The sequence below is a fragment of the Saccopteryx leptura genome, chromosome 5 (genome assembly GCF_036850995.1).
Source record: "Saccopteryx leptura isolate mSacLep1 chromosome 5, mSacLep1_pri_phased_curated, whole genome shotgun sequence".
In the NCBI taxonomy this organism is placed as follows: domain Eukaryota; kingdom Metazoa; phylum Chordata; class Mammalia; order Chiroptera; family Emballonuridae; genus Saccopteryx; species Saccopteryx leptura.
This window is the reverse complement of record NC_089507.1, coordinates 72,354,203-72,373,578: the sequence shown is the minus strand read 5'-3', so window position 1 is coordinate 72,373,578 and position 19,376 is coordinate 72,354,203. Positions and strand designations below refer to the sequence as shown.

The 19,376-nt window shown below is 40.2% G+C and overlaps 1 protein-coding gene across 3 annotated transcripts in view; it reads right to left on the bottom strand.

The window, feature by feature from the left end:
- The window catches only part of CCSER1 (coiled-coil serine rich protein 1), a 1,510,224-nt gene extending 1,495,607 nt beyond the window's left edge, over positions 1 to 14,617 (bottom strand). For 2 of the 3 annotated variants that reach the window (XM_066385743.1, XM_066385744.1), the window contains exon 1: positions 14,333 to 14,617. The gene's annotated coding sequence lies outside the window, so the exon portion shown is untranslated. The remainder of the gene's footprint in view (positions 1 to 14,332) is intronic. The other variant, XM_066385742.1, reaches the window with a different exon arrangement.
- Between the last annotated feature and the right edge of the window lie 4,759 nt (positions 14,618 to 19,376).

Sequence of the window (19,376 nt, the reverse complement as noted above, 5' to 3'; positions counted from 1 at the left end):
TGGTTCATGTACTTGAAATACACAGAATTTCTGACCAAAAGATGAACTATGGTATCTAAACTATTCTTGAAATGTCCCAATAAGGGAAAATAGAAACAAGGGCAAACAAATTATTAACATCATGTAAAAGTGATGAATAAGTCAACATCACACCAGTGACAGGATGTATTACATGTAATTAAAAGTGCTTTTCTATGACAATGTAGTAAATTGTTGCCACACTGGACATTCAGAACAACGGTGTATGTGAGGATAGAGCACTGGAAACAAAGCACACTTACTCTTTCTGGCTGTCCAGGAAATCACTAAAGTGGCTACAAAAAGACAGAAAAAAGGGTACCAACTTCTATTCTCACCAAGAAGCATGGATATGAGTTCTGCAAGTGGGAACTAGACTTTATGCTTCAGGAAGACAGGAATCATATATGTTTCGTTAGCCAACATGTACAAAGGACCTATTAACATATGTTTATTGAATGAAATAATTCTGCCAGCATCACCTGAGATTTGCAGACATTTTCAAATGGGGATCTGGGAAATGAAAGGAAAGGATATAGTCCAAAGGTTTTAAAAAGTGAACGTGAAGTAGATGTTCTAAATTCTGGTTCAAAGAAGTGAAAAGCCAGATTCTCCCTTTTTTGTTCCCCCCCACCCAGCTTTAACAAAGTCCTTTATTTCTATAAGAAATACTTTGGGATACAGAATGTGAAACATAGGACAGAGACAAGGAAAAACCAATAATACTGAAATATGGTGTCTCCCCCTTTCCTACTTCCCACATGCCACAAACTAGAGTGAGTGGACCAACGCTGGGATGGGGTGAGGAGCCTACAGTGAAGGTGAGTTGTTTTCACAGTTCTGCAGCCTCCTGGTGCCATTCCATAACTTGCAGGGAAAATTCCGGACATCATTCTGCTGATAGCTCTCTATGCAGATGGCACAGTGATCAATGTGTGGACTGTTTCCTTACCACTCTTCTGTTTTGATCCCCATTCTCCCTATCAACATGTACTGCTTCTTCTTGCTTCCTTAAGCTTTGCAGATCCCCTAATGGACAAGGTATATGCCAGATTCCCAGATTCCCTCCAGTCCTTTCATTTGTTTTCATGACGTTTAGCCATTTTAGGATATTCCGTTCCAAATTAAGAAAAATTTTTCAATCCATGAAGGGCGATATTCAAAGTGAACCTAAGTGTGATTCAGGATAGTGGTTAGCACTGGGAGTAGCTCACATAAGATGGACAAAATTCAAGTCATTCTTTATTTACTTATCAATTACTGAGGATTCTCACATCACTGATTTAGACCAGCTGTTTGAAAACAAGAGAATAAAATACTAAATCCCCACCCTCACAGAGCTCACAATCTAGTGGGCATAAAGCACAAGCAAGCTTTAAGCTACGATACTTTAAATGGAGATTTGATAGCAATATGCAGAGACTGTTACTAGAACTCAGAATAGGCTTCTTGCATGGGATGGGGTAGCCTTCTTTAAATTTACACTGAAATGAACCAAATGATAGGTCACTCCAGTAATTCCAAATGGATAATTTAATGTCTGTCAACAGCATGCCTTAGAATTACAAAAAGAAAAAAAAACAAAAAACCCACAAATTTTGTTGCGCAATTTTGTGATAAATTCATCAAGCGTCTAGTACCCTGGATAGCTCCCTGCCATCAAAGGTGATTGGGAAAACAGACCTAACAGATTGGAAGAGGGAGTAGAGGACCTCAAAAACATCAAATTTACCAATTTCTCCAACATTCAAACTAAAACTCTTTGGTTTTCAAAATACTTCATCTATTCCTTTCCTGCTCTAGACCTCTGGGGCTGTGTGTCTTTCCTATCATCATCCAATGAACCTGGCACTCCTTAGAAATATCATGTGTGGTAGTTGCTTCCTTCACTAAACAGTACTGTGGGCTCCTAATCACTTCCTGTTCTGAGCAGCACTTAAACTTGTGACCCTCAAAATTTCCCTAGAGATGCATCATATTACATTCTCCCTCCAATCAACTTAGACCTTCTCACTGAAGGAAGCTCCCCAATACCACCATATTTACATCTTGAGGTATGCTGTAGGAAATACCCTACAAAGTTCATTTTAGCCATAATGTTTCTATATGTCTATATCCTTGTTTTGCACAAATCTGCAATGCTTTTTTTTGATGACTCAATTTAGTAATCTATATTTTATTTCTATATATAATTACTACTATAGGAGGTGTTTTTTAACTTAACTGTTTTATTAACTTTTAGTGTTCTTAGGTCTGTTTGTACATGAATATAATATTAAAAATTAAAAACAAAATCAAATAAATGTCCTTGAGGTGTCTGCCCAATAAGTAACAGTCCTTTAAAAATTTTGGAGTCCTGATGTATACAGACCAATTGGTTTTGTTTTTGATAAGACATTCTGAAATTTTACCTGAAATAAGTACTTCTTAGTCTACATTTCTAATGTTGAATTCAAGTACGGTTTAGAGGTATTTTCTTTCTTTATCTAACCTTCTCATCTGATGTTTCTGGGATATTTGTATACTTTTATGGCTTCAAGCTTTTCTTAACTATCCTAAGAAGACTGAATGCTAGAAAGGAGTACTTACTAAACAGGTTTCATATATTCAGGCTTAATGCTCTGGTAATTTGTATTACAACAAACAAAAACTAGCCAAACAAACAAAAACAAAGGTAGTTTCTAAAGGGAGAATTTCCTAGAATGTTTAAGTCTGCATTTACACTTATTTTTTGCAATGCCTTTATTCATATATACTTGTTAGGTTTTGTTTATAAACCTGAAATGAGTTTATGATAAATTATTTCCTGCTGTTGTCAAAAACAAATCACACAAAACAATAACAGCTAATTAACAGAATCACAGTATTCACCTATTTCTAGGAAACAGCTAATTGTAAATGAATAGGCACATAAGAAATATGACATGCTAATCTAAATTTGATTGATCAGGAAGGTATGTCATTACGACTCTCACAAGAGTTGAATTAGTGTAGTACACCTGGCATAACAATCACTTCTCGAACACAAGACTATTGCTAGTTTTCATTTATGAATGAGGAAAATGAGAGAAGGCATCATACCTTCTGAAAAAATTTTTCCCTGTTTTACATTCCAAACATACCATGTACAAAAAAAGGTTATTAAGAAGAATAAAGAAGAGCCAGATCATCTAGAAACTGACTAGAAAAGGAGAAACAGGCAAATCCTAAAGAATTCATATGCACATTCTTCAAATATTTGTATACACACATCATATTTGGGTACCAAACAAGACATGAAAGAATGTATATCTCATTTATTGTGGATTATGCTGTTCAGGAACCTAAAGAGCCATAGGAGGTGCATTCTTTCTGAAAAAAGAATGGCTTATACATAATAAGCATTAGGAATTGCTTGTTGTCAACAACACTGAATGAGATAACTCTATAGTAGGAGTACAGCCATAGAAAGGAAAATTACATGTAGCAAAATGAGGCACTCAGGGTGATGGTCAGAACCTGGAAATAGACTTGTACTGTAGTCTGGGAAATGCTATAGAGACCCAGCTGTAAACAGTGCCAAGAAGTCCATCCAGACTGAGTATCTGGGGGTATGGCAATATGCCATAAATCACTGGAATCACAGAAGTCCAAGAGTACATACTGGAAATTTAGCATACCTCAAGGAGCTGGCAATGGATAAAGATCCAGGACAGCAGTGTGTTGGGAGGAGTCTTCTGGTATATAAAAGAACTCAGAAATGAGAAGGTTTCAGAAGAAGGATCCCAGTCTTTAAAGAAATAAAGAAGGCCCTGTCAGAAGAGCCTTACTCAAACAGTCAGAGAAATGGTAATATTGGGTAACTTATCAAGATATAGGGGAAAATATCTGGAGAGAACTCAGTTTCAACTATAAGAAAGAAGCATTACTATACAAATATATTAGAGCTGGACATCAAGGGCGGCGTAATGTCAAGTCCCAAAGTGTTGGGCTAGAAACCAGTCAACCTTCCCTCTTACACAGAAGGATTGGTTCTGAATCAAGGGTATGGTGGAGGCTCCCGTTAGTGATTCAATTATTCCAGCAACAGAAACACATTCTGACAAAAGCTATAAAATAGGGCATACTGAAAATACTCAGTTAGACAGCCAATTATTATTTTCTTCATGATAATATGAATCTACTGTAATTCATGTTGACTGATTTAAACACATTATAAAATATAACTCCCTGCAGTTAGTCTAATAGAGAGGTTCAGAATAACCAACGTAAACTGATTGTCCTGTGACTTCTAACGAATCAGCCTTTAAATATTACCTTTTCGACAAACATTTGAACATTGATTAAACCCACAATTAAATGAATTAATTGAAGATTAAAAGAAAAAAGAAACTGGCCCTGGCCGGTTGGCTCAGTGGCAGAGCGTTGGCCTGGCGTGCAAGAGTCCTGGGTTCAATTCTCGGCCAGGGCACACAGGAGAAGCGCCCATCTGCTTCTCCACCCCTCCCCCTCTCCTTCCTCTCTGTCTCTCTCTTCCCCTCCCACAGCAGAGGCTCCATTGGAGCAAAAGATGACCTGGGCACTGGGGATGGCTCCTTTGCCTCTGCCCCAGGCGCTAGAGTGGCTCTGGTCGCAACAGAGCGACGCCCTGGATGGGCAGAGCATCGCCCCCTGGTGGGCATGCTGGGTGGATCCCGGTCGGGTGCATGTGGGAGTCTGTCTGACTGCCTCCCGGTTTCCAGCTTCAGAAAAATAGAAAAAAAAAAAAAAAAAAAAAAAAGAAACTAAACTGATATTATCACATGGTATTTCCTTCTCATGGGAGAAAACCTGGATTAATTGACTGTACCTAAGCTCAACTTCGCTTAAGCAAGGTACTCAAAGCTGTGTGTGAGCTCTCCCAGATACGTATCTCCAAATATGAAGAATACTTGATGTTTGAACATTCTCTACATAAAAGCACTTATTCTTAAAATTATACTTACTACATATTAAATTTCCATTAATCAGTTGGGGGATTCTGACCAGACAAGATAAGAGAACTGTGCTTGCATGGCATTGAGGGTGTACAATATCAGTACTGAAAAAAGAACAAGAAGTTGGAAGCTTCAGCATTGCATGCAATTCCTTCATCACATGTTCAAGTTACACAAGAAGCAAGAACAGCATCACTGAGGATGGTGGCAAAGGGTCAGGTAATGCACAGACAGTGCTAGGCCCTGAGTTATATCAGGAACAAAGAGAAGATGCACTCCTTCACACTTTAGCTGTCTACTGATTTCCTAATTTTTATATCATTGTAATAAAAAAAGTGAAACTGGTTTAGCTAGCTTAGCAGGCCATAGAACAGAGCCTGTCTCCTCATCTCTAAAATATGCACAGAAATGTTTATATTTCTATATTAATCACATAGCACAACATATAAACTGCTTAGCATGTAGGGTATTCAGCACTTTATGGCTATTGCTATTGCTGTTAATAAAAAGAAAGACATCATCATTTGCAAAATAGAAAGGAAAGCAATACCTATGTTCACAAATGTTCTAGGACTCTATTTATTTTAAATAAATCTTACAGTGTCATTCTTTGGAAAACATAAAACATCCACAGAATGAGGACTTCCAGTGATTCAGCCAATATTTATTGGTTATCCACTATATATTCGGTACTATTAATCCCTGATGATACAATATTGAACCAGTTACACAAATATAAGGTTAAAACTGCAGTAGCTACCACAGGAAGAGGATTATGGAACTAAAACAATATATAACAGGGTAACTGTTATATATTGTTAGCATATATAACATCAAAGGAGTCCAAGAAAGGTTTCCTAAGGGAAGAGATTAATTGAGTTCATATCTGAAGCAGAGAAATGAGTGTGGGGTTGCAGGGAGAGCAGGGGAGAAGTGGAGGGAAAGAGAGAAGCAAGAAGGGAGGCAAAGGAGGGAGTGAGAGAAGAAAAGGAAGAGGGAAACTAACAGATATATAGGATGTGAATACATTATCTTTAATCTTGAAAGATGTAAAGATGTGGTGTAAAATTTATTTCAGCACTTTGAGTCCTAGAACATTCCATACATGTGATGCTATTGTTGTGCAGCTAAAATAACTGTAATCTTACGCAGAAAAATATGATTATTACATGCCAAGACCAAAAATATTACACAAGAGTCAACAAGACTAGGCCCTGGCCAGTTGGCTCAGCAGTAGAGTGTCGGCAGGGGCATGTGGAAGTCCTGGGATTGACTCCCAGTCAGGGCACACATGAGAAGCAACCATCTGCTTCTCCACCCCTCCCTACTCTTCCCTTTCCACAACTATGGCTCTACTGGTTCAAGCAAGTTGGCCCTGGGTGCTGGGGATGGCTACATGGTCTCTCCTTAGATGCTCGGTTGTCAAACAATGGAGTCGCGGTCCCAGATGGGCAGAGCATCGCCTTATAGGGGACTTGCTGGGTAGATCCCGGTCAAGGCACATGTGGGAGTCTGTCTCTGCCTCCCTGGCTCTCACTTAATTAAAACAAAAAAAAAGAGAGAACAAGAGAATCAACAAGTAAACAGAAAATGGTCAGCCTTTGTACACTGTGCTTATTTTTGGTCTTGTAAATGACTATCAATAAGGTTCAGCTGGGTTCATTACTGTCTAGTTAAATTCTGCACTTAGGTATTGCTTCCCCAACCAACATATGTACACAGGAATTAGAAACTAATTTAATTTTGTTTGTTTGTTTGTTTTGTGACAGAGATAGAGACAGAGAGAAAGACAGAGAGAGGAATAGTTAGGGACAGATAGGCAGGAAGGGAGAAAAACAAGCATCAATTCTTTGCAGCACCTTAGTTGTTCATTAATTGCTTTTTCATATGTGCCTTCACCCAAGGGGGCTACAGCAGAGCAAGTGACCCCTTGCTCAAGCCAGTGTTCTTAGGCTCAAGCCAGCGACCTTGGGCTTCAAGCCAGTGACCTTCGGGCTTAAACCAGCGACCATGGTGTCATGCCTATGATCACATGCTAAAGCCAGCGACCCTGTGCTCAAGCTGGTGAGCCTATGCTCAAGCAGGATGTCCTCTGTGGCCCAGTCCAATGCTCTATCCACTGCACCACCGCCTGGTCAGGCTAATTTAATTTTTTAAAAATACACTTAAGAGGAAAATCATCTGATGGAGAGTATAATACAGTGTTTTTCAGGTCTAACCTTAGTTTTCTCTACCAATTGAGAAAAGTGCTTAGATACAAGAAGGTAGAAGACACAGTTTTCATGTTTCACTATATAATACTAGGTCAGCCACTTTTAACCAATGTTCCTCAAGAATTTTTAAAACATGCAATAGGGCCTGACTTGTGATGGCGCAGTGAATAAAGCGTCGACCTGGAACCCTGAGGTCGCCGGTTTGAAACTCCGGGCTTGCCTGGTCAAGGCACATATGGAAGTTGATGCTTCCTGCTCCTCCTCTGTTCTCTCTATCTCTTCCCCCCCTCCTCTCTCTCTAATAATAAAAATGAATAAAAAAATTAAAAGATAAAAAACAAAAAAACATGCAATAGCTCTTTTCCCTTAGTTGTCAAAAAAAATAAATAAATAACAAGAGCCAACACAAAAATAATTATCTGGTATAAATGAATCAAAATTATGCCTATTTTTTGTCAGATTGGCAAAAAAATATATTTTACAGTATATAACTAATTTTAGTAACTAGCTTATGTGTGCCAAGAGGTGAAAAAGGTTGAAAATCGCCACTCGGGATCAGTAATTCTCAAACTTTAGAGGGCATAAGAGCTACACAGAGGAGCCCAGCCCAGAGTTTCTGATGCAGTCTGTGATGGGTTTGGCATTTTAATAATTCACTGGTACTGCTGCTCACTGAACGCATTTTGAGAACTACAATTCAAGGTTAAGAATTCACCATTAAATAAGATATTTCCTTATAAATGACCTTTAGATTTTATCTAGTGTCAGAACAGAGTGATGGCATTCAAAAATTTAATCACTTTAACTGAAACTTAGAAATTGTTAATACAGTATAAATAATGCAAAACCAAAAGCTATATTTTAAACTAATCTAGGTACAGAACCACAATTTCACCAAACTTCATCTGTCAATTATCTAAAAAGAAAACTTTCTAAAATTTTTCAGTTCAAATCCAGGTGCCCTCTCCAAAAAATAAAAAAAAGAAAAGAAAATGTCAATATCGTATCACAGAACCTAGCCCAAATTTTCCAATAGTAATCTTTTGGGGGGGGGCACTTTATTTACCCCATATAAAACAATTTAAAATGTAATATGTCATTTAAAAATAAAAACTGGTAACAATATCTTGGTACTGTATCAACTGAAGTTTTGACTGGTCATTGTTACATTATATTATATATAGTTGAAGCTACACATTGAAGTATGTCTCTTTTGTTATAGTGTTTTTCACCAATCTCTTCATCTTTTCTCACTGTTTATCCCACTCAAGATTTTGTTTTATTGTTAACTGACATTCATGCATAGTAAAGATAATACTGCTGATAGAAGTGTATATTCTCAATATAAAGCCTACAGATTTTTGTCACTATCCAGTAGGGAAATCATGAAAAACTGTCAGTCATACAGTAGGAGAGACTACATTATCAAAATGATATACCTGTGACATACAGTCCAAAACCAAACTCAAAAGATACCAACTAACAGTCTGGTTTGCGCTCTGACTGCCTTGGAAACCATCCTCTTCCTGCATGGATATGAAACTGGTGATTTAATAGGTTGTTCACTTTTGTAATAACTCTCATCTATTCACTATCAACAAAAAATATATACTCTTTAATTCAACTAACCTAAGAGCAACTGTATTGTTATTTATTGATAGTCATATCTAATATTTGTACTGTTTCTTTACTACCACCATAACATACTTCCGAGTGTCATAGTGAAAGACAGGCTAAAAGTCGATTCAGATGCTTCCTTTTGTGTTTTTAAAATAGAGAAATGCATTTTAAACAATTTTGTGTACCCGAAGACAGTTAAAATATCTTTTAAATTGTTGCTACCATTCTAAAATTGTTTCCTGCAAGCCCTCCATGGAATATAATGTAGGAATAGATTAACTATTATGTGGATATGCTCGAATATTTAAAATAGAAATATTATGGAAAATGTTTCATAGTTATATATTTTATATGAATAATATAATAGTAAGCAGTCAATGAATGCTTGTGACCGTGTTCTTCTACACATCTCATATTCTACATTAAGAGCACTGCAGCACATACAACCTCTTCATACTGAGGTGTTTCACATACATCCTTAACCAATCCTCCTTAGATTTGCTCTAAGGAAAAAGTATAAGATATGTAGAAAAACAACTGTATAATATATAGTAAGCATTCATTGACTGCTTACTGCTATATTCTTCATATAAAATATATACAAACTAAAAAGGTTCTGTACAGTAAAAAACAAACAAACAACAACAACAAAGAGAAACCCCATCAACCATGAAAAGACAACCTGCTGAATAGGAGAATATATTTGTCAATATATCTACTAAGGGGTTAACATCCAGAATTTATAAAGAACTTATACAGATCAACACCAAAAAAAATAAAATTAAAATAACCAGCAAAGGACCTAAATAGACATTTCTGCAAAGACATACAGATAGCCAACAGACATAAGAAAAGATGCTCAATGTCACTAATCATCAGAGAAATGCAACTTAAAACCACAATAAGATATTACTTCACACCTATGAGAACGGCTAGCATCAATAAATACACAAAGAGTGTTGGCAAGGATATGGAGAAAAGGGAACCCTCATGCACTGTTGTTGGAAATGCAGATTGGTGCAGCCACTGTGGAAAGTAGTATGGAGTTACTCCAAAAAATTATAATGGAACTCTCTTATGACCCAGAGATTCTACTCTGGGAATTTATCCGAAGAAACTTGATATACTAGTTTGAAAGAATATATGCACCTCTATGTTCATTGAGCTGTTGGCCAAAAAAGTGTGCTACAAGTGTGTTAGGCTTACTTGCTTGCACTTTGCTGACCGGTGCATGGGCAGGAGGCAGCACCATGTGTGTGTAGTCTGTGGGTGCTTGCCCTTGGGGGTGGCAGATTATACACTGCAAACTGCCTGCCACCATTGGGAGGGGCCGTTGTTTGCTATTATTTGCAAGAGAAGCGCCCCCTCCCTACCTAGTTTTGCTAGTGAGTGCCGAGAGAGAGATAGAGAAGCAGTTTGCCCTGCCTGCTTGCTCATCGACCATTGCAAGATTCTAATAAAATGGAACGGCCCACCATTTTCCCGCTCCACAGTTCCTTTATTATCATCTGCCCAAATTCAATGTTAATTTGCATGGCCATGCCCACCCGCCTTATAGCAGTATTACTTACAATAGCCAAGATTTGGAAGTAGAACAAATGTCCATCAGCAGATGAGTAGATAAAAAGTGGTGGTACATTTACGCAATGGAATACTATTCAGCCATAAAAAGAAGGAAATTTTATCCTTTTCAACAGCATGGATGGAACTAGAGAGCATTATGCTAAGTGAAATAAGCCAAAGAAAGACAAGTAGCATATGATTTCACTCATGTGTGGAATCTAATGAACAAAATTAACTAACAAGCAAAATAGATACAGATTCACAGATAGAGAGCAGGCTGACAGCTGTTGTGAGTGGAGTGAAGAGGTGGAGTGATTGAGCAAATAAGAAAAAAAAAAGGAGAAGTCCAGAGAGTGTGGTGATTGCCCGGGGGGGGGGAAGGGTACAGGGGGATAAATGGTGGTGGACAGAGACTTGACTTGGGGTGGTGAACACATAATACAGTGTACAGATGACGTGATGTAGAATTGTGCACCTCAAACTTGTATAATTTTGTTAACTAGTACCACCCTAATAACTTTAACAAAAAGGAAAAAATATGCATTGACAATTAATTATAAAGCTAGAGTACAGAATGTTGTACATCAAAAACAGACGCACCTTGCACTTGGCATAACAAATTCAATCAGTTTTTAATATCTAAATCTATTTCAAAACACATTTACCTTCTCTCATATCTTACCTTCCCTCATATCTTTTGTTCTGTTCTATAATTCCAAGAGACTTGCATCTTACATCTCATTCCTTTCCATAAACCACTAATCCTATTTATCCTTTAAGATTAAGACCAAGCAAGTCTACCTACCCCTGAAGCCTTTCAAACAAAGCCCAGTATGAAATGTTATTAACATGCTCTGAACTCCTGCAGTCCTAATTAGGCGTGTACTCTCTCTTATTGTCATGAGTTGTTAACTCTGTTCAAGTATCAGCATCACATTCCTCCCAAATGGAGAGTTAAGTTCCTGAAGGGCAGAGAGCTAGGAAGTCATGTTTTTCACAATGCCTAGATAGTATTTTGCACCTGACAGGCCATCTATTATGAGTGCTATGCTGAATAATAAAACGCAATAAAGAGTTGAACAACTATAAAATATAATACATTTTTCATCTTCTACTTCATGGGTTTGATATAAATTTACATCCTATAGTATAAATAATGCACTATTAAAATAAAAAGTTGCTGATTCTCTGACAGCATCAAAGAACAAAATGTCCATAAATATAACTTTTTAATGATTATAATAATACAGTTTATCAAGTACATTTTAAAATTCCCTGTTATTTCTTCTGCATTATAATGACTCAGGAAAGTTAATGTAACAATACTCAGTGGGACTCTCAGAATACATCCATCCTAAGGTAAGATATAAAACTGTACATGTGCAGCCCTGGCAGGCTGGCTCAGCGGCAGGTCAGCCGGCGTGTGGAAGTCCCGGGTTCGATTCCTGGCCAGGGCACACAGAAGAAGTGACTATCTGCTTCTCCACCCTTCCCCCTCTCGTCTCTCTCTATCTCTCTCTTCCCTTCCCGCAGCCAAGGCAATGGAGCAATAGAGCAAAGTTGGCCCTGGCAATGAGAATGGCTCCATGGCCTCTGCCTCAGGCGCTAGAATGGATCCAATTGCAGTGGAGCAACGCCCCAGATGGGCAGAGCATCGCCCCCTGGTGGGCATGCCGGGTGGATCCCCATCAGGCACATGCGGAGGGTCTGACTGCCTCTCTACTTCTAACTTCAGAAAAATACAAAAGAATAAAATAAAACAAGAACAAAAAACTGCACGTGTCAATGTTGAAAATGTGTAATATTTTAAACCAATTCGAACATAACCAAATCAAAATAACAAATCCTTAATTCTACTCTGTCTTCAAAATGAACAGAACTGGTAAGGAAAGCTACTTTGGGGGGGGGGGTACTAAGACAGTTGACATGCTTTGATCAAAATAAGAAGGTCCTGAATTAATATCAAAGGAAGAAAATCACTCTGACAAGAGATTGACCAGTTGTTGTTTTTTTTCTTTCTTCTCTGAAATTATTGAAGGGGTGGTTGCAATACAGAATTCCAATGTTTTAAGGTAGGTCTCAGAGATATACCAATTTAAAATAATGACACTGTCCTACCATCTCAGTCACAATTCAGTTATCAGTTTTATAAAAGCACAGGCTGCTAACTTTTAAAAACAAACATAAATTCGCTAAAGCATAGTTGGTAGACATTGTCCCAAGTCACATCTAAACTTCAAGTATTGTCTTTGAAAATTGTACCTGTTAAAAAGTAAACAGGGCCCTAGTCGGGTGTCTCAGTGCATAAAGCATGGTCCTGTAGACACCAAGTCGTGGGTTCCAACCCAAGTCAGGGCATGCAGGAGAAGCAATCAATAATGAGCGGAACAGCGAGTTTATGCCTCTCTCTCTCTCTCTCATCAATGGAAAAATTTAAAAAACAAAACAGAAAGAGAAACCAAAACAAACTATGTTGTTGCCTAGATTAATAGTATTCCAGGTTTCCCCTTAATGTCCAGTTTTTAATCAGTAGTAATCAATATAAACTCAGATGTCTGCTTCACTTTCCTCTCCAACACTTTTAATAAAAGCAGCTTTACTATAAAATATATATATGGTTTTTAATAGACTTTATTCGGAGTAGAAATGGAGGGTGTGTGTTATATTTCAGTGGGAAAGTATTCAACTGCAAAGATATTAGAAATGAAAGCTGTTCAATCAAGTAGGTACTTTCTACCTTGTGGGTCCTATTGATGGCCTGAAGAGTTAAGAGGAGTGGCTAGTAAGTACACAAAAACATTAAAGAGCAAGAGATCTTCAAAGAAGCCTTTTTTTTTTCCACCTGTAAAAGACAAATTATTTTCTGACTTCATATTCCAGGTCTCACGAGAGAAGGGGGTAAAGCAAAATCGCTTCTAATTCTGTGAAAGAAGAGGGGAGACGTGGGAGAAAGGAGATGGGGAAGAGCAGGTAAATCTCAAGATACACTGAAAAAAAAAAAAAAAAAACCCTGAGAAATTTCACAACTCTTTGCCATAAATAGCCTTTCTTCTCACTCGGGATACCTCCTCCTTTACATCAGCAGGCTCACTCCACGCGCCGCGCGGCACCATTCACAAATCCCTCCGTCGCCCCTTGGCGCACCCCTACCCCGAGGTGGCACAGTGTGGAGTCCCAGGGAAACAAGCCCAGAGATAAGAGGCCCAAAGGGGCTACCTGCGGTTTCTGCACAGGAATGATTTTCTTTTCAGGTGAACCGACGAGCACACAGGAAAGAGCGTTCACACACACCTCCCTGGAGCCCTTGACGCGCCACCACAAAGCACTTGGCTCACACCAAGTCAGTGCCGTTCCTGCCACCGCTGGGGAGGGTCTCGCCTCCAATCCAGGAAGCCAGCGCCTGAGGACACGCAGGCGGGGGCAAAAGGCAGTCCGGCTCCGGCACTGCGGCTCCAGCGAGGAGCCCCGGCTCCCCGCCCCTTCCCACCCCCCCTCATTCCTCCTCCTCGCCGCCGCCGCCCCCGCCCCGGCGCCCGCAGCCCCGCTGCCCCTACCTGCGGGACGCGGGCGGCGACGGAGGGCAGCTGCCGGACCCTGCGCCAACTCTTGCCGCCTTGGCCGGCCACGCTCCGAGTCGCCCCGGAGCAGGGGCCGCGGCCTGGGGGAACAGAGCGATCGGAAGCACGGAGTGAAAGGCCACGCACCGCGCCGGGAGTCACGGACCAGCAGCTACCGAGCCCGTCCGCCTCCCTCCCACCCCGCCCGCAAGGCCGGGTCTCCGCGCGCCGCGCACGGGCCCGCTGCCGGCGCCCCGGGCCTGGGCGGGGGCTGCACCCAGGCGGCCCGAGCGCGGCGCGGTCACCTGCCGGGCGGTCATCCCGGCGTCCGCCCGGGGCTGGCCCCAGCGCAGCGGCGACGCAGCGCGCGACCCGAGGGGCGCTGGGGCACCGGGGGCGTTACTACCTTGAGGGCTCCGCGCTCCCGGTTAAGGATTCTCCAGGGCACTCAGGGATTTCTGTCTTCGGGGCACGGGGGTGTCTTTCCTAGACCCCTCCTCTGCCCTCCCTCCTCTTCTCAGCTCTGGGGCGCCTTCTCTCCACTCCCAGTTGCACAGAGTCGAGCTGCGTTATTTAATAATCCTCCTGCGCCTCTCGCCTGCGCCAGCAGAGCGGCTCTGCCTGAGCCACCGCTTCCCAGTCAGTCATGTTGTTGAGAGAGAGAGAGAGAGAGAGAGAGAGAGAGAGAGAGAGAGAGAGACACGGATTGGCAGTCGGTCGGCGACTGTTTGTGGTGAGAGAGAGAGAATAGCAGAGCTAGAGGAGGGCAGGGGAGGGACGTGGGGAGGCGCTTCCAAGTGTGTGAGCGCGCGGAGTGCGGTAGTGCGGGGAGCCCGGGAGCCGGGTCCCCAGCAGGCTGCGTTCTGACTGTGAGCAGGGCGGCGGCGAGCGCAATTTATAGGGATTTGGTGGGGGGAGGGGCCGGGGCGGCGCCGGGCCAACGGCGTCCGCGGGTTTCCACGCACGCTTACTCACATTAACGCGCGCACACCCACTGCCGGCCGGCTGCTGAGTTTTCATTTTCGGGGAGCTGGGTCCGACCGCGCTGACTTGGCTCTCCCCGTGGTCCATCCCGGTGCTCAAGTCGAATCCAAGTGCAGAGGCAGGTCAAGAGAAGATAGGAGCGAGAGTCTAAAGCGCAGCGAGGGGACCCTGAGGGTGCTGAAACGAACTGTATCTTTTCTTTCCAAACCACCGACGTTATCTTCTTTCTCTTCCTCCTCTCGGGGAGGAAATTGTGAGGATCTTTCTCCCCCTTTTCACTGTCACCCAACCTGTTCACATCCTGACGGATCCCTCTTCCCTTCAGGGCAGCAATGAAAGAAACCTGGCTTCTTTCCTCAAAGCAGGTCACATCTTCCAGGAACGGTTTATGGCATTCCATTTTTCTGTAGGATAATGGAAGCACTGGGACTGTGACCTGGACTGGAACTTTGGTTCCTACACGTAAGGTCCTCGACAACACGGGAATTTAAAAAAGAACCGGCTACCCCGTTCACATTATTTGACTGATGGCCCCAGAGAAAACTTATACCAGTTTAGAGATGGAGAAGACTTCTGATGCATGGTGCTGTTGCTTACCCAGTTTATATTCCCTTGATCTGTTCTCCCATTCCACTGCCTCGTTTCCTTTCAGGTTTACACTGGGCCCTGAACTCTTTCCCATCCATCCTCTTCTTTATATCCACTCCTATATATTTATGTCTATAGCAGGTAGTACAGCAGGTGGAGTGCATTTAACTGTGTGTATGTGAAACATTTTTCAAGCCATTACATTGGCATGTAAGACCATTTCTAGATAGACAGTACATCCCCAGTGTTAATTTGTACACCTCACATCACCTCCCTTATACCCTAACTCAGTGGTCCCCAACCCCTGGGCTGCGGACTGGTACCGGTCCACAGAAAAAGAATAAATAACTTACATTATTTACATTTTACTTATATTTAAGTCTGAACGATGTTTTATTTTTAAAAAATGACCAGATTCCCTCTGTTACATCTGTCTAAGACTCACTCTTGACACTTGTCTCGTAAGTTCGACACATATTTTAAAATACCACAGTTTTTACACTGGTTGCATAATTTCATTTTGTGCATTTATCCATCCCACCCTAAAGGCCGGTCCTTGAAAATATTTTTTTACCTTAAACTGATCCGTGGCCCAAAAACGGTTGGGGACCACTGCCCTAACCAACCTTCTGCCCAGATTACAGGTCTTTGTGATCTCATGCATTACTGTACTGGGAAACAGCCTTCAGGAATCAAGCAATCTATACTTCTCTCAAAGGTGTGTGTGTGTGTGTGTGTGTGTGTGTGTGTGTGTGTGTGTGTGTGTGTGTGTGTGTGTTTTCTAAATAATCTAACTGGCTATCATATGACTTCAGAAATGTGAATTTTCCCAATGTGCCTAAGTTGGGGTTTGATCCCCCTTCCAGACCCAACAGGAATCAATCAAGGAATACATTAATGGGTAGAAAAACAGATAAATATTTCTCTCCTTTCCTCTTACTCGCTCTCTCTTTTTAAGTGAGAGAAGGGTTAATAGAGACAGACTTACGCATGTGCCCTTATTGGGATTCACCTGGCAACCCCGTCTGAGGCTGATGCTCGAAACAACCATCCTCTGTCTCTTTAAAATCAATAAATAAAAAGTTTAAAATTTTTATTTTATTTTTTTATCATTATTCTTTTTTACAGAGACAGAGAGAGGGATAGATAGAGATAGACAGTAATAGAGAGAGATGAGAAGCATCAATCATCAGTTTTTTGTTGCGGCACCTTAGTTGTTCACTGATTGCTTTCTCATATGTGCCTTGACTCTGGGACTTCAGCAGACCGAGTAACCCCTTGCTCGAGCCAGTGACCTTGGGTCCAAGCTGGTGAGCTTTGCTCAAACCAGATGAGCCCCGCGCTCAAGCTGGCGACCTTGGGGGTCTCGAACCTGGATCCTCCGCATCCCAGTCCGACACTTCATCCACTGTGCCACCGCCTGGTCAGACAAAAAGTTTAAAAATTAAAAAAAAAAATGTGATCAATTGGGTGTAAAGATACATTGTATTTTTGAATGAGTATTAGTAGTTGATGTGTATTTGGCATGAGGACAACCCTGCTTTGGGGGTCAACTGTGGGAAACTGGGAAACTTTTTTTTTTATAATTGTGACAAAACAAAGTTAAGAATATTTAGGAGGCTAGCAAGGTGATGGAAAGGCTGATAACTCAGTTATTATATCTTCTCTCCTTACTAGTAGCTCATGACCATTGCTATGTCCTCAGATTTTTCTCATTAATTTTCCTATCTCTTGTCTCGTGTAAAGAATTTAGAGTTTATTTAAGTCCATTAATAATGGCATAAGCATATAATCAAGAAAGGGTAACAAGTGGGGACCAGCGGACAAATTTATCAACATATAAATATAGGACATTATAGCTTCTTTGATTAAGCATTGGAAAATGGATGCACTAACAAAGGATGTTGGGATTTAATGTTTGCGTGTTCAAATTTTTAAAAGTTATTATAATTTCTTCAATTTCACAGATCAAAAAAGTCAAGATTGGGGAGGGTTATGTAGTTAACCTTAGGTCACATACAGATCGAGTCTGAAGCTGGAACTCAACCTTAGGCTGTCTTCCTCTACGGGTCTATCCATACCGCCTCCCAGTCAGAACTCCTGGTTTAGTTGAAAATCTTAATACGTTCTTTAGAACTTTTGCTAATCAAGAAATAAGCTGATCTACAATCTTTTTTTCTAACTCCTTTCTTTTTCCATTGTAAGAGAGGCTTACAAAATGTTCATGTCTAAGAGTTGGGCAAGGACGTAGAAGAAGTCCTAACTATTCAGACTTAACAGATGAAAAAAGCAAACTTTTCTTTAAAGTCCTTACTACAGAATCCCACTATCATTGCAAAAGGAAATATTTTAGAAGAAATATTCCTGATCTGAACATTTGCACTTAGCAAATAAATATGTGGTTTATTTAAAAGCAATAAATAGATTTTTTTTAAGTTAAGGATAATACTCAATTATATTGGGCAAGTTTTTGGTGCTTTTATTGTTTTAGTTCTCTTTTCAATTGAAATCAATAATGATAATTAATAATGACTGTATTGCACACTTCAAAATTATACATTAGACTAGATATTTCAAGGGCATTTATGGTAACCACAACTGATTGTAATTTTCACACTTTCAATTGCATCTGTAATTAGTGAGAACCATGACACTCTGTCAAGTTGCTTTACTCATTAAGGTATTAAATAAAGCCAACATTTCTTGCTTAATTTTCTAACAATTTTGCTTGCCAAATAAAGTATAGAATTTATATACACTAGACAAAAAAAATAGAAAAACATACTTCTAGAAAGTTGATTCATTTTAACTACTTTGTATTTCTGTTTTAAAAAATCTGTACTAGAAACCTCATTTATAAATTATAATAATGTTTTAGAAGTTAAGTATATGAATTATTCTCTTTTAAGATTGTTACTGTTTCAAGTAGTCTCCCACATTACTGCCCTTCCATGATACAATTTTTGTTGTGATAGTAAAACAAAGTTAATGCCTGTCTCCAATTTGTTCATTTTCATCTCTTATGCTTGCTGCTGTTTGGTCCCCAAGTGCATTTAACTGGCAAGTTCAATGAAGATTTGGCATTGCACCATTTGATGAAAGCAGAAAAATTAGGTTGCCAATTACTATGTGCCCCTTATGTGCAATGAATTCCCATTGAAGTGATGAGCCAAATTAGAAATTCTTCACTAGTGGTACCTAAAAAGCAAAATTAGTGCCAAGGGAAGGTGAGGGAGAAATTTTTTTTCTTTCCAATCCTATTACGATAATGAAATTCATAAGATGTTGTAGAAAATGAATTAACTTAAAAACATTTGCAAACGATGTTTGTAGATGAAGTATCAGAAAGTAAATTTTTAAAACACATTTATTTTTTTCTGTTCTAGCTATATTATAGTTTTCTGAATAACCTCACAATTATCCAATCATTATAAAGGCTATTTTCCCCTTTGCTTTAAACTACTAGTAAAAAAAGAGATGAAAAAGTATATTAGTATGATATTAACATTCTGGATTTTTTCCGTATTACTACAACACTTACCTTTTTGTAACAACTGTTGCACGTGAAAGCAGAATTATACATACCTTAGAGCAGCAGGAACCTTTATTGGAGATGGAGGCTGAAACATGTACTTGGTTCAAGATGAAGCACTGATGAGAAAGTGTGAGATAGGAGACCGGAGGATTTCTCAGCTGCAGACCCGGGTCCAGAGAGGAGAGGAAAAACTCAATCTTAACATGGAGTTATTTGGGGCAGCCTACTGGTAGATAAGACACAGTGGTGACAATGCTTGGTAAATTGGTTTGTTTTTTGTTTGTTTTTTTGCAAGAGAAATCATGCCAGGTGTCAGAACAGCAAGATCTAGTCATGTCCTTGT